Raw genomic sequence first — 9,533 nt, forward strand, 5'->3', positions numbered from 1 at the left:
GCCCGTGGTGACTCCTGCCCGGCCCGGGCAGGTTCGGACGGCGTGAACGTCAGAGTCAATCATCTACGACCCGGAAGGGACGCGAAGGGAAACGCTGGTGCATCCCCGCTAACGCTCAGCAGCTAGGTAGGGAAATATAACCAGGAATAGATTATTCATTGAGCGATTTAAAGGGAAATCACGTTTCTCGCGCTGACGTAACCGCTAATGTCGACGTCGCTAACACGCGGAAACAAACAGAGGCAGGATGTGAGGCGGCGACCCAGAAGATTACCGTCTCGTATGTCCGAATGCAATTTACTGACAGAAACCAGGTGAGGTTTGGCGTTTGGTGTGTGTGTGTGTGTCGCTCAGGGGGCGGAGCCAAAGAGATCAATGGCTTCCCACTGGTTACAGTACAACACTTATTTTGCCCATTGATGTGTGAGGTGGTGGGTGAAGGCGGGGTTGTTGGGGGGGCAATCAAAAATCCCACCTCGGGGCTCCGACACTGTCAAAGTCAGCTGTGATCGGTGATTCGGTCAGAGGTTTAATCATCGGATTTGATTATCAGGGGCGGCGCTGCCATCGGACAAAGCCCAGATGGTCTCTGGGCTTCCAGCGAGCAGAAGCTCGGATCGATATTACTTTTATTTTAGCGCGGCTGATGGGTCTCCGACATCGCTTTATATCGTTTCCCCAAAAAATCCAGTTTAACTTGTGAGTATAAGAAACACAACGGCCCGGACACACACACGTGTGTGTGTGTGAGGCTCAAATTAGACATCATTTGTGTTCATGTGATTTACAGCTACGTTAGAAATAACGCGCTCCGTCACCAGGAGGATCGCGGGTTATTGGAGCCGAGACGGAGCTGATAGCATCGGAGCGCCGGCCTGGAAATTGCCGACATCCTCGGGCTCTGGAAATAGAGCCGCGGACTCGGTTAATGTTTCTCCGGGTCTCTCAGGACCCCCCCGCCACGCCGCCGGCGGTCCCCGGATCCCGGATGGGGAGCTGAAATTAAACTCCCGGCGTACGCAGGTCTGAGCAAACAGCCTTAAATACTCTCCAGCGCCGTCTTTCTTTTTTTTTTCCCCCGAAATATCAACACACGGCATTGAAAAGATATTCTGAGGTATTTGGTTTGACGTTTATACCCCATTAGATAAGACACAGGAGTCCCACGGCAACAGCTCAGAGGTGCCGGCTCAGAACACGAGGTCAGTTCTACATTAAGCCGCTCATACATGAGAAGACTTTGAAAAGATTTGGAAAAGACTTGTGGAAAGCTATCATCTTACACCTGCTCACATCTGAAAATAATATACATCTAAAGACGATATCCTCTGTGTCCTCCTCTCTCACGCCAACTAGCTTCATATCTTCTCTCACGGCATCCATCAATCTCCTCTTTGGTCTTCCTCCACCTTCAGCAACCCTCAAACCAGATCTTCACCATGGTTTGGACATCAACAGAGGAGTGTTCATGTCCAAACCATCTCAGTCATCACTTTGTTGCTGTCATACATGTCCTGCACCCCTGTGGCAAATTTTCCCTATCCTTTGCGCTTTTTCTCTTCAGGGATCTCCACTGTGCATCTGCCTTCTCCATCTAACCCTATTCTCTGGATCCTCCTCTCTCATACCAACTAACTTCATATCTTCTCTCATAACATCCCTCAATCTCCTCTTTGGTCTTCCTCTAGACCTCCTGCCTGGCAGCTCCACCTTCAGCAACCTTCTACCCAGATCTTCCCCATAGTTTGGACATCAACAGAGGAGTTTTCATGTCCAAATCAACTCAGTCATCACTTTGTTGCTGTCATACATGTCCTGCACCCCTGTGGCAAATTTTCCTTATCCTTTGCGCTTTTTCTCTTCAGGGATCTCCACTGTGCATCTGCCTTCTCCATCTAACCCTATTCTCTGGATCCTCCTCTCTCACACCAACCAACTTCATATCCTCTCTCTCAACGTCCACCAATCTTCTCTTTGATCTTCCTCTAGACCTTCGATCCAAGCACCTGTCTACCAATCTATTCACTATCCCTCCTCTGTCCATGGCCCAACCATCTCTGTCTGGCTTCTCTGACCTTCTCTAACATGCCGCTCCTCTGATGGACTGATTCCTGATCCTATCCGCCGTGGTCACTCCCAAAGTGAACTTCAACCTCTTCATCTCTGCGACCTCCAAATTTGCTTCCCAACTTTCCGTTTTTTTTGCTCTGCGACTGTGAAATCGAGCCCAGCATTAGCGCTGACAGGGCAGAGAAATTCAACCCAAACAAGTGCTGTTGTTTATACCAAAAGTCCAGACGGTATTTTGGCAGTTCATCTCACTTTACTAAACCCTGGCCTTGGCGAAGAACAAGAAGCGACCGCAAGTCAGTGGCTTCGCCACGGCTGAGAACCTCCTGGACGTCCATCCGCAGGCCGTCGAGCTGCTTCAGTTGGAAAAGAGGTCTTTGCACCGACGAGGAGAAGCAGAAAAGCTTTCCTGTCATTGTAAAGTGCGTTACGACAACATGACGGCGCATCTCCAGTTGGAAGATGTCGCACACACACACAAACCTGAACTATGCGCGGTGAATCAAAAGGACAGAAGCAAGAAAAAGTGAACTATTGGCCAGATTTCACATGCAGAGGTAGAGAAGTGCACAACAGGGAGGCATGGGTTTTGCAGTGTAGTGACTCTTGGTGCATGTGAGGGCAGCAGGATTATTGCATGTGCATGTAAAGGTGGATCGGTGGACATGGAGGTGGCAGTATTAGTGCAGAAGTCCGGGAACAGACGGGGGACTCATAACAAATGTGAATTCTTTGGAGTCAGAGAAACACCCCGTGACATAGAATGTAAATGGTGGTGACTCCAAACTGAACCTCAGGGCATCTTCTCACACCTTCACTTTCGCTTTGTTGTTGTTTTTATAGTCCAGAGTCGAAGCCATGACTGGAAGGTATTGTCATTCTGGTGGCCACTGTGGACAGGGGGAGTCTCAGTTCCACCATCTGCAAAGGAAAGGAAAGCATACAAGTGGGGACCAATGTCCCCTCACAAGACAAGAGTTGGGGTGGAGTTCCTCTTAGGATCAGGGACGAGTCCACGTCTTAGACGTCACACTCAGATGGTTTGGACAGATGAGGGATGGTGACGATCTGGGCGGTTGGCTGTGTGGCAGATGGAGGAAGGCCATTGGCTGTGGGTCAGATGGAGGCAGGTGATTGGCAGTGGTGATTCCTAAAGAGTGCGAGCCAAAAGAAAAGAAGCACCAGCCAAGATTGAACCTGGCAAAGCTGAATATCTGAACGGGTTCAGGTTGTTCACATGTGGACCAGACACGTCCCAGAGGCGGCTTTGGAAGACCTCTCTTTCTCTTTCTCCGCCTCTGCTCGCCCTCCCGAAATGTCAGCCTCGATGTTAACGAGAAAACCGTCGGACATCCAGCTCTCTGAGGAGAAACCTCCGCCCGCCACGGGAACGGCCTCGCCGCTCTGTTTTGGCAAGCTGAGAAAATAAGGCATCTGACGGCCGAAGGTCCCTTTTCGGCGCCGCGCCATTCCCAATGTTGAAAACCCTCTTACCGTTGTTGTTAGTCCGACTTCCGTCTTTCATGAAGATGTGCGCTTCCTGCTGCGCGGAGATAGAGTGAATTAATGGAGGTTTACTCCGCGGGTGGCCGGACGCTCTTCCTGAGGCACGAAGGGTCCTCATTAGCCGTCGGAGGTATTAACCCAGTCATTCAGGATTAAGTTGTCCGCCGCCGCCGCCGCTTCCGGCGTGTCGTCCGATGTTCCCGTCTGGGCCGTCCAGGTCCGCGGACCCTTTTGAAACAGCAACAAGAGCGCCGTATTTTCTCCTTCCTATCCCGTCTCCGCTCGTGTCCCATCATCCGTTGACCTCCTGCATCCGGCTTGACCTCCTGCAGCTTCCTGCCAGGCGTCCACCATTTCTGTTCTGTGTCAAACTCATTTTCAGCGAGGGCCACATCAGCATAAGGGTTGCCCTTAAAGGGCTACGGAATAATATAACCTTAATGTTAAAAAACTCTGAATTTATTACTCACTCAAATCCAAAATCATGGATGCAAAGAAAACGATATTTACTGGTTGCTCCCTTACAACTTTTTATATTGTCAGCTCAAGAACCCCCAAATTAGTCCGTCAATCAATTCAAACTAGCCAAGTGAATAAAGAAAGATATCATTGTATATCATTATCATTATCAATATCAGTTTGTTGTTTTTCTGGAAGGCTAACTTTAGCATACTTAGCTACAAAATGCCGTTGTTCTCTTTGACAACCGACGCCGCGTCATGACACAAAAAACATACCGCTTTTTCTCCTTGAAGCGCAAACACGTGTCGTCCTTCCCATCTTTCTTGAATCAGCCTTCCATCTGCATCAACGTTTCTCTTCCTGGACATTCGGGGATCACTTGTATGTCTCGAAACTGCACTGATGTGGATTCGCTGCGATGCCGTCACTTGGCGGGTCACATGATCGGCACGAATGGTGGGAAATGTAGTTTTTGGTTAATGCACGCATTTGACTTATCTATTTTAAGACAATCAGACCTTTTAAAGACGTTCTCACGGGGCCACGATTGTTTGACATGCAAAGCTACTATTGTAGCATTTCAGCTCCTAGCATGTAGCCATTAGCGCTGGTGCTATCAGTGGTAAAGGCAGAAGGCCGCCCATATGTGTACTTTTTAAGACCTTAAAACACTTGATAGCCTTAACTTTGACACTTTATATTTTATTGTATTTCTTATTCTCCCTCTTTCCAACTATTATCTATTACTGTTATGTTTTACTTGAAACTCTGGCACAACGGCTTCATTGAACGGCCTTAAGTCCAGATTGAGAGCACTTGAGACGACTTCACAGATTTGTAACTGTTTTATATGATTTGTATGTTATTTTAATTTCATTTTAAATGTAATTGTATTCTTTTGCTGCCTCTTGGCCAGGACTCCCTTGAAAAAGAGGTTTTTAATCTCACTGGGACTTTCCTGGTTAAATAAAGGGGAAATAAATAAATAAACAACAATTTCCTTCGGGATAAATAAAGTTGTTCTAATCTTATCTTATCTTGTCTTATCTTATCTTATCTTATATTTCCTTGCTGCTGTTGCCAAGTGTTTCTGGAGATCATCTAAAAGAACTGTGGGTCTCCATAGAACGTTCTGATCGGATTCTAGAAGCGCCGACCATCTACCTTTCTTTCTCTGACGGCTCTAAAAAAGATGGCCGCTAAACGGTCAGCTATCCACAAGCCAGCTACGCCGTGCTGTTTCTCATCGCATCTGGAAACGAAAACACCGGAGACGTGCGGACGTTCGGCGTCCGTCGAAATCTAACGGGTCTGCTGAAGGAGCGACGGGTCAGGAGACATTAAACATTCAGTGTTTCTCAACAGCGTTTAAGATATCTAGGACACACTCGGCCTCAGAAACTACTCCACAAACTGTCTGACTAACATCTCAATGTCCACACTCCCCCTGTGTGTGTGTGTGTGTGTGTGTGTGTTGGTAGTAATCAGCTGTGGCTGAGTCTCCCTGGCTGGATTCCTCCACTCCCACTCGCTCCGCTCTTCTCCTTCCAGCTCATCTCATCGCTCTTACGACGACTGTCTCGTGTAACTCGTGCAAGACTCCTTCTGCTCCACGGACTCATTTCATGCATTTTTCACTCCGGTGTGTTCCAATACCGGTTTACATTAGCCGCTGGGATGCACGCACACACACACACACACACATATATGCGCGTGCACACACACACACACTCGCGCGCATGCTTACGCAGATGCAAACGCGGAAATATATTCCCCCCTGTTATCGGCCGGGGGATGAGTATCTGGGCCAAACATTATTATCACGGTGCGGTAGGGACCCCTTGGGTGTGTTTCCATGGTGACCATCATATAACATAATATATGGGGGGGGCGGGGAGTGTTTTATTTCATGTAATTGTCATGAAAACACTAACACGTACGTATACACAGACACACACCAACCGGAATGCGATCGCAGATCGATAATCCTGATCGGTTGTTGGAATCGCCATGACAACCACCTGAGGGCAAATACTGACATGCAGGGTGATCGTGCACACACACACTTTACCGCACACGTGTAAATCAACACATGAGCATTGTGACACGGAGCTCGCCTGCTACTTGACTTGACCCGGTTACAGTATTGGTTAACAGCATGTACACACACACACACACACACACACACAGAAGATGGTCAGTGGTGTCATCTTTGTAAAGTTTCAGATTTCAGAGCAGGAAGACAAAGGGGACGCCAGTAATTGCATGTCTCCGTTGGCCCCTTCATCTCTCCTTCACCTGCAAGCCACCGGGAATCAATGGGCGAATCATTGAGCGAATCAATTAGCGAATCATCGAGCGAATCAATTAGCGAATCAATGAGCGAATCATCAAGCGAATCATCGAGCGAATCAGTTAGTGAATCATCGAGCGAATCTACGAGGCGTCAACACGAAAAATAATTTTGCAGAGAAGGTTGTGGCTTGCTGACGGAGCAGGTGCGCAGGGAATGTACAGAAACATTCATTCATTCATTCATTCATTCATCCATTTATAATCTATACTGGGGCGCAAGAATCTATTCCAGCTGTTGTGGCTGAGAGGCGAGGTTCAATCTGGAGGAGATGTTCAACCGCTCACTCAGTCGTTCACAGACACAAATATCCATTCACTCATCATATAAAGACATTAAAAAAAAAAACATTCACCCTCTCATTCACACCTCTGGACAATCCAGCGTCTCCAATGAACCTGCATGTTTCGGCCCGTTGCAAAATGGCTCTCGATCATCTGGTTAGCGCCTTACATGGTGTGTGTGTGTGTGTGTGTGTGTGTGTGTGTGAATGGGATCCAGTGGAAAGCGCTTTGAAACCCCGAGGTGTGAAAAAGCTCTGTGCATTAGCTTTTCAGCCCCAAATTTCATTGACAGCATTAAAACATCTCACTTTTTTAAAAGTCTCCTCCAGAAAATCCTGGTTTTGGGTGAAGTTGCAGTCAGGTGGAGGTCAGGAGAAGGTGAGGAGAAGGTCACCGCTGTCTCCTCTGAAAGTCAAACGTGGTGGCAGAAGATAAACCCCCAGCATTCCCATCTGTGCACGTGACACGGCGTCGCTCTGCGATCACCAGGGCGGAGAGAGAACCTCCTAAAGCCGATGAATAAACCACAGATCTCCGTCTCGGATCCGACCTCGGGTTTAACAAGGTCCCCCTCGGCTGGAGCGCCGCGTCAGAGGGCGGCGGCGACGTTCTTTTTGCATAATCATGCAGAAGGACGAGCGACGCCGAGGCCGCGGAACGAGAAGGTCTTGCACCGACTGCTGAGAAGTCGTGGAGATCTTTGAACGCCTCCAGAGACAGTTGGAGCTCAGTCAGGGATCCTGCTGGTCCATCCTGGTGTCTCCAGGTAAGAGAAGATGGGTGGTTTCAGTCAGAGAAGCCATTTTTGTTCACCTGGAGGGACCTTCTCTGAACATCTATCACCCACGTGAGAGCAACACACACACACACACACATACACACACACACCAGAGGAACACCTGGGGGGATCCACGACCACAGACAAGGACCAGGTGATCGAAGAAATAAGAAACTTCTCCTTCACACAGTCCACACATGAACCACACACGCACACACACACACACACGCACACACACACACACACACACACACCTGCAGAACACCTGGGGAAATCCGCAACCTCAGACCAGGACCAGATGATCTAAGAAACATCTGCTTCATGCAGATCACACACTAACCTCACAATTGTTTTTCCAGACACACACACACACACACACACACACACACACACACACACACACACACACACACACACACACACAAACACACACACACACACACCTGCAAAACACCTAGGGAAATCCACAATCACAGACCAGGACCAGATGATCTAAGAAACATCTGCTTCATACAGTTCACACACTAACCTCACAATTGTTTTTCCAAAGGAGACACACACACACACACACACACACACACACACACACACACACACACACACACACACACCTGCAGAACACCTGAGGAAATCCAAAACCTCAGACCAGGACCAGATAATCTAAGAAACGTCTGCTTCATACAGTTCACACACAATTGTTTTTCCAAAGGAGACAAACACACACACACACACACACACAAAAACACAAAATGAATTTAAAAACCGATGTTCGTCTGGAAGTGAAGAAAAGGATGAAACACACAGCGAGAGGAGCATCTGACCGCGCGTGGAACCGTGATGGAGATAAGAACATCTGGAACATCTGGGGGTGAAACAAACATCTGCTGCGCCGGCGACTCAAATTTGTCCCATTTTTTTGCATCTCCAAGTCGAACAGATCTACCGGACCCTTCCTCCCAACCGCCCTCGCTCTGTTAACGCATCACACACACACACACACACACACACTCGCTGGTAGATTTCATACCCTAGCAAAGACAACAGAGCGAGAGAGATTTAGGCTGCTGGAGCCGGAAAAGCATCTTTTCTGACAATTCACAGAAGAGAAGTTGCTAAGCAACCTTTGGCCTTGATGACAGGAAATTATGTCACGCCTGTGAGACCAAACACAAACGGACGCCAGCATGGAAACAGGTGCACACACACACACACACACACACACATATATACATACATGCATACATTCCCTGGGGGGAGTGCAGTGCAGGATGGAGGAGGAGGGAGAATAATGGCTTAATCTGGGGTTAAAACAATACATTAATCTGGTGAGATGGCGTGGACGCGACCTCGACGTCCATTAGGGACGACCTGAGAAGAATATCTGCTGCCGTCTGCGTCGCCTCAACCTTCTGCTGAACCTGTCTCCGGGCCTGTCCCCCCTCCCCCGGTCACCCGGCAACCACACACACTCCCAATAATCCTGACATACATTAGCGCGACGGAGATTATTGCGTCGCGCCGCGGAGACTGGGAGAAGACATATGAGAAAAGATCTTTTATTATTGTCATTGTTTCCCTGTTGGCCCCCCTTTTTGTCGGGACACGCAGGGCTCACAGCGTCACCCCGTGTTCAGAGTGTGTTACTGCTGTCGTGTCGCCTGCGGGACTGCGGGGCTGAATTATTCATGGTGGTGGAGGACGGAGCTGCCAAGGCCTCTAAAACTCAAATCCTCTCCACCGCTTTCGAGGACAAACTCCTCATTTTGGTCGCTTCCTAAGCAACCCGGTTGCCGACGAGAGGTTCATCTGTTCGCTCCTCCCATCAATATTATTAATACTTAAATGTGCATTTCGCAAAACAAACGGAGATCTCCGCGCTGGATTAGCGGTTGAAGACACACATTCACCCTCTCATTCGTGTCGTACAGACGTGCAAATATTCACCGACGCGTCTGTGGAGGTTCTCGGTCATCCGGGTTCTAAAGAATTCTTGTCAAAACGACAAAATGTTGAGCGTCAATCACCCTCTCATTCGCGTCTTACGTGATATAAAATCGTTCGCTGCCGTTTTACATCAAAT

Source organism: Fistularia commersonii, chromosome 12 (genome assembly GCF_037954325.1).
Source record: "Fistularia commersonii isolate RoL2024-O1a breed Wild chromosome 12, RoL_Fcom_v1.0, whole genome shotgun sequence".
NCBI classification, from domain to species: Eukaryota; Metazoa; Chordata; class Actinopteri; order Syngnathiformes; family Fistulariidae; genus Fistularia; species Fistularia commersonii.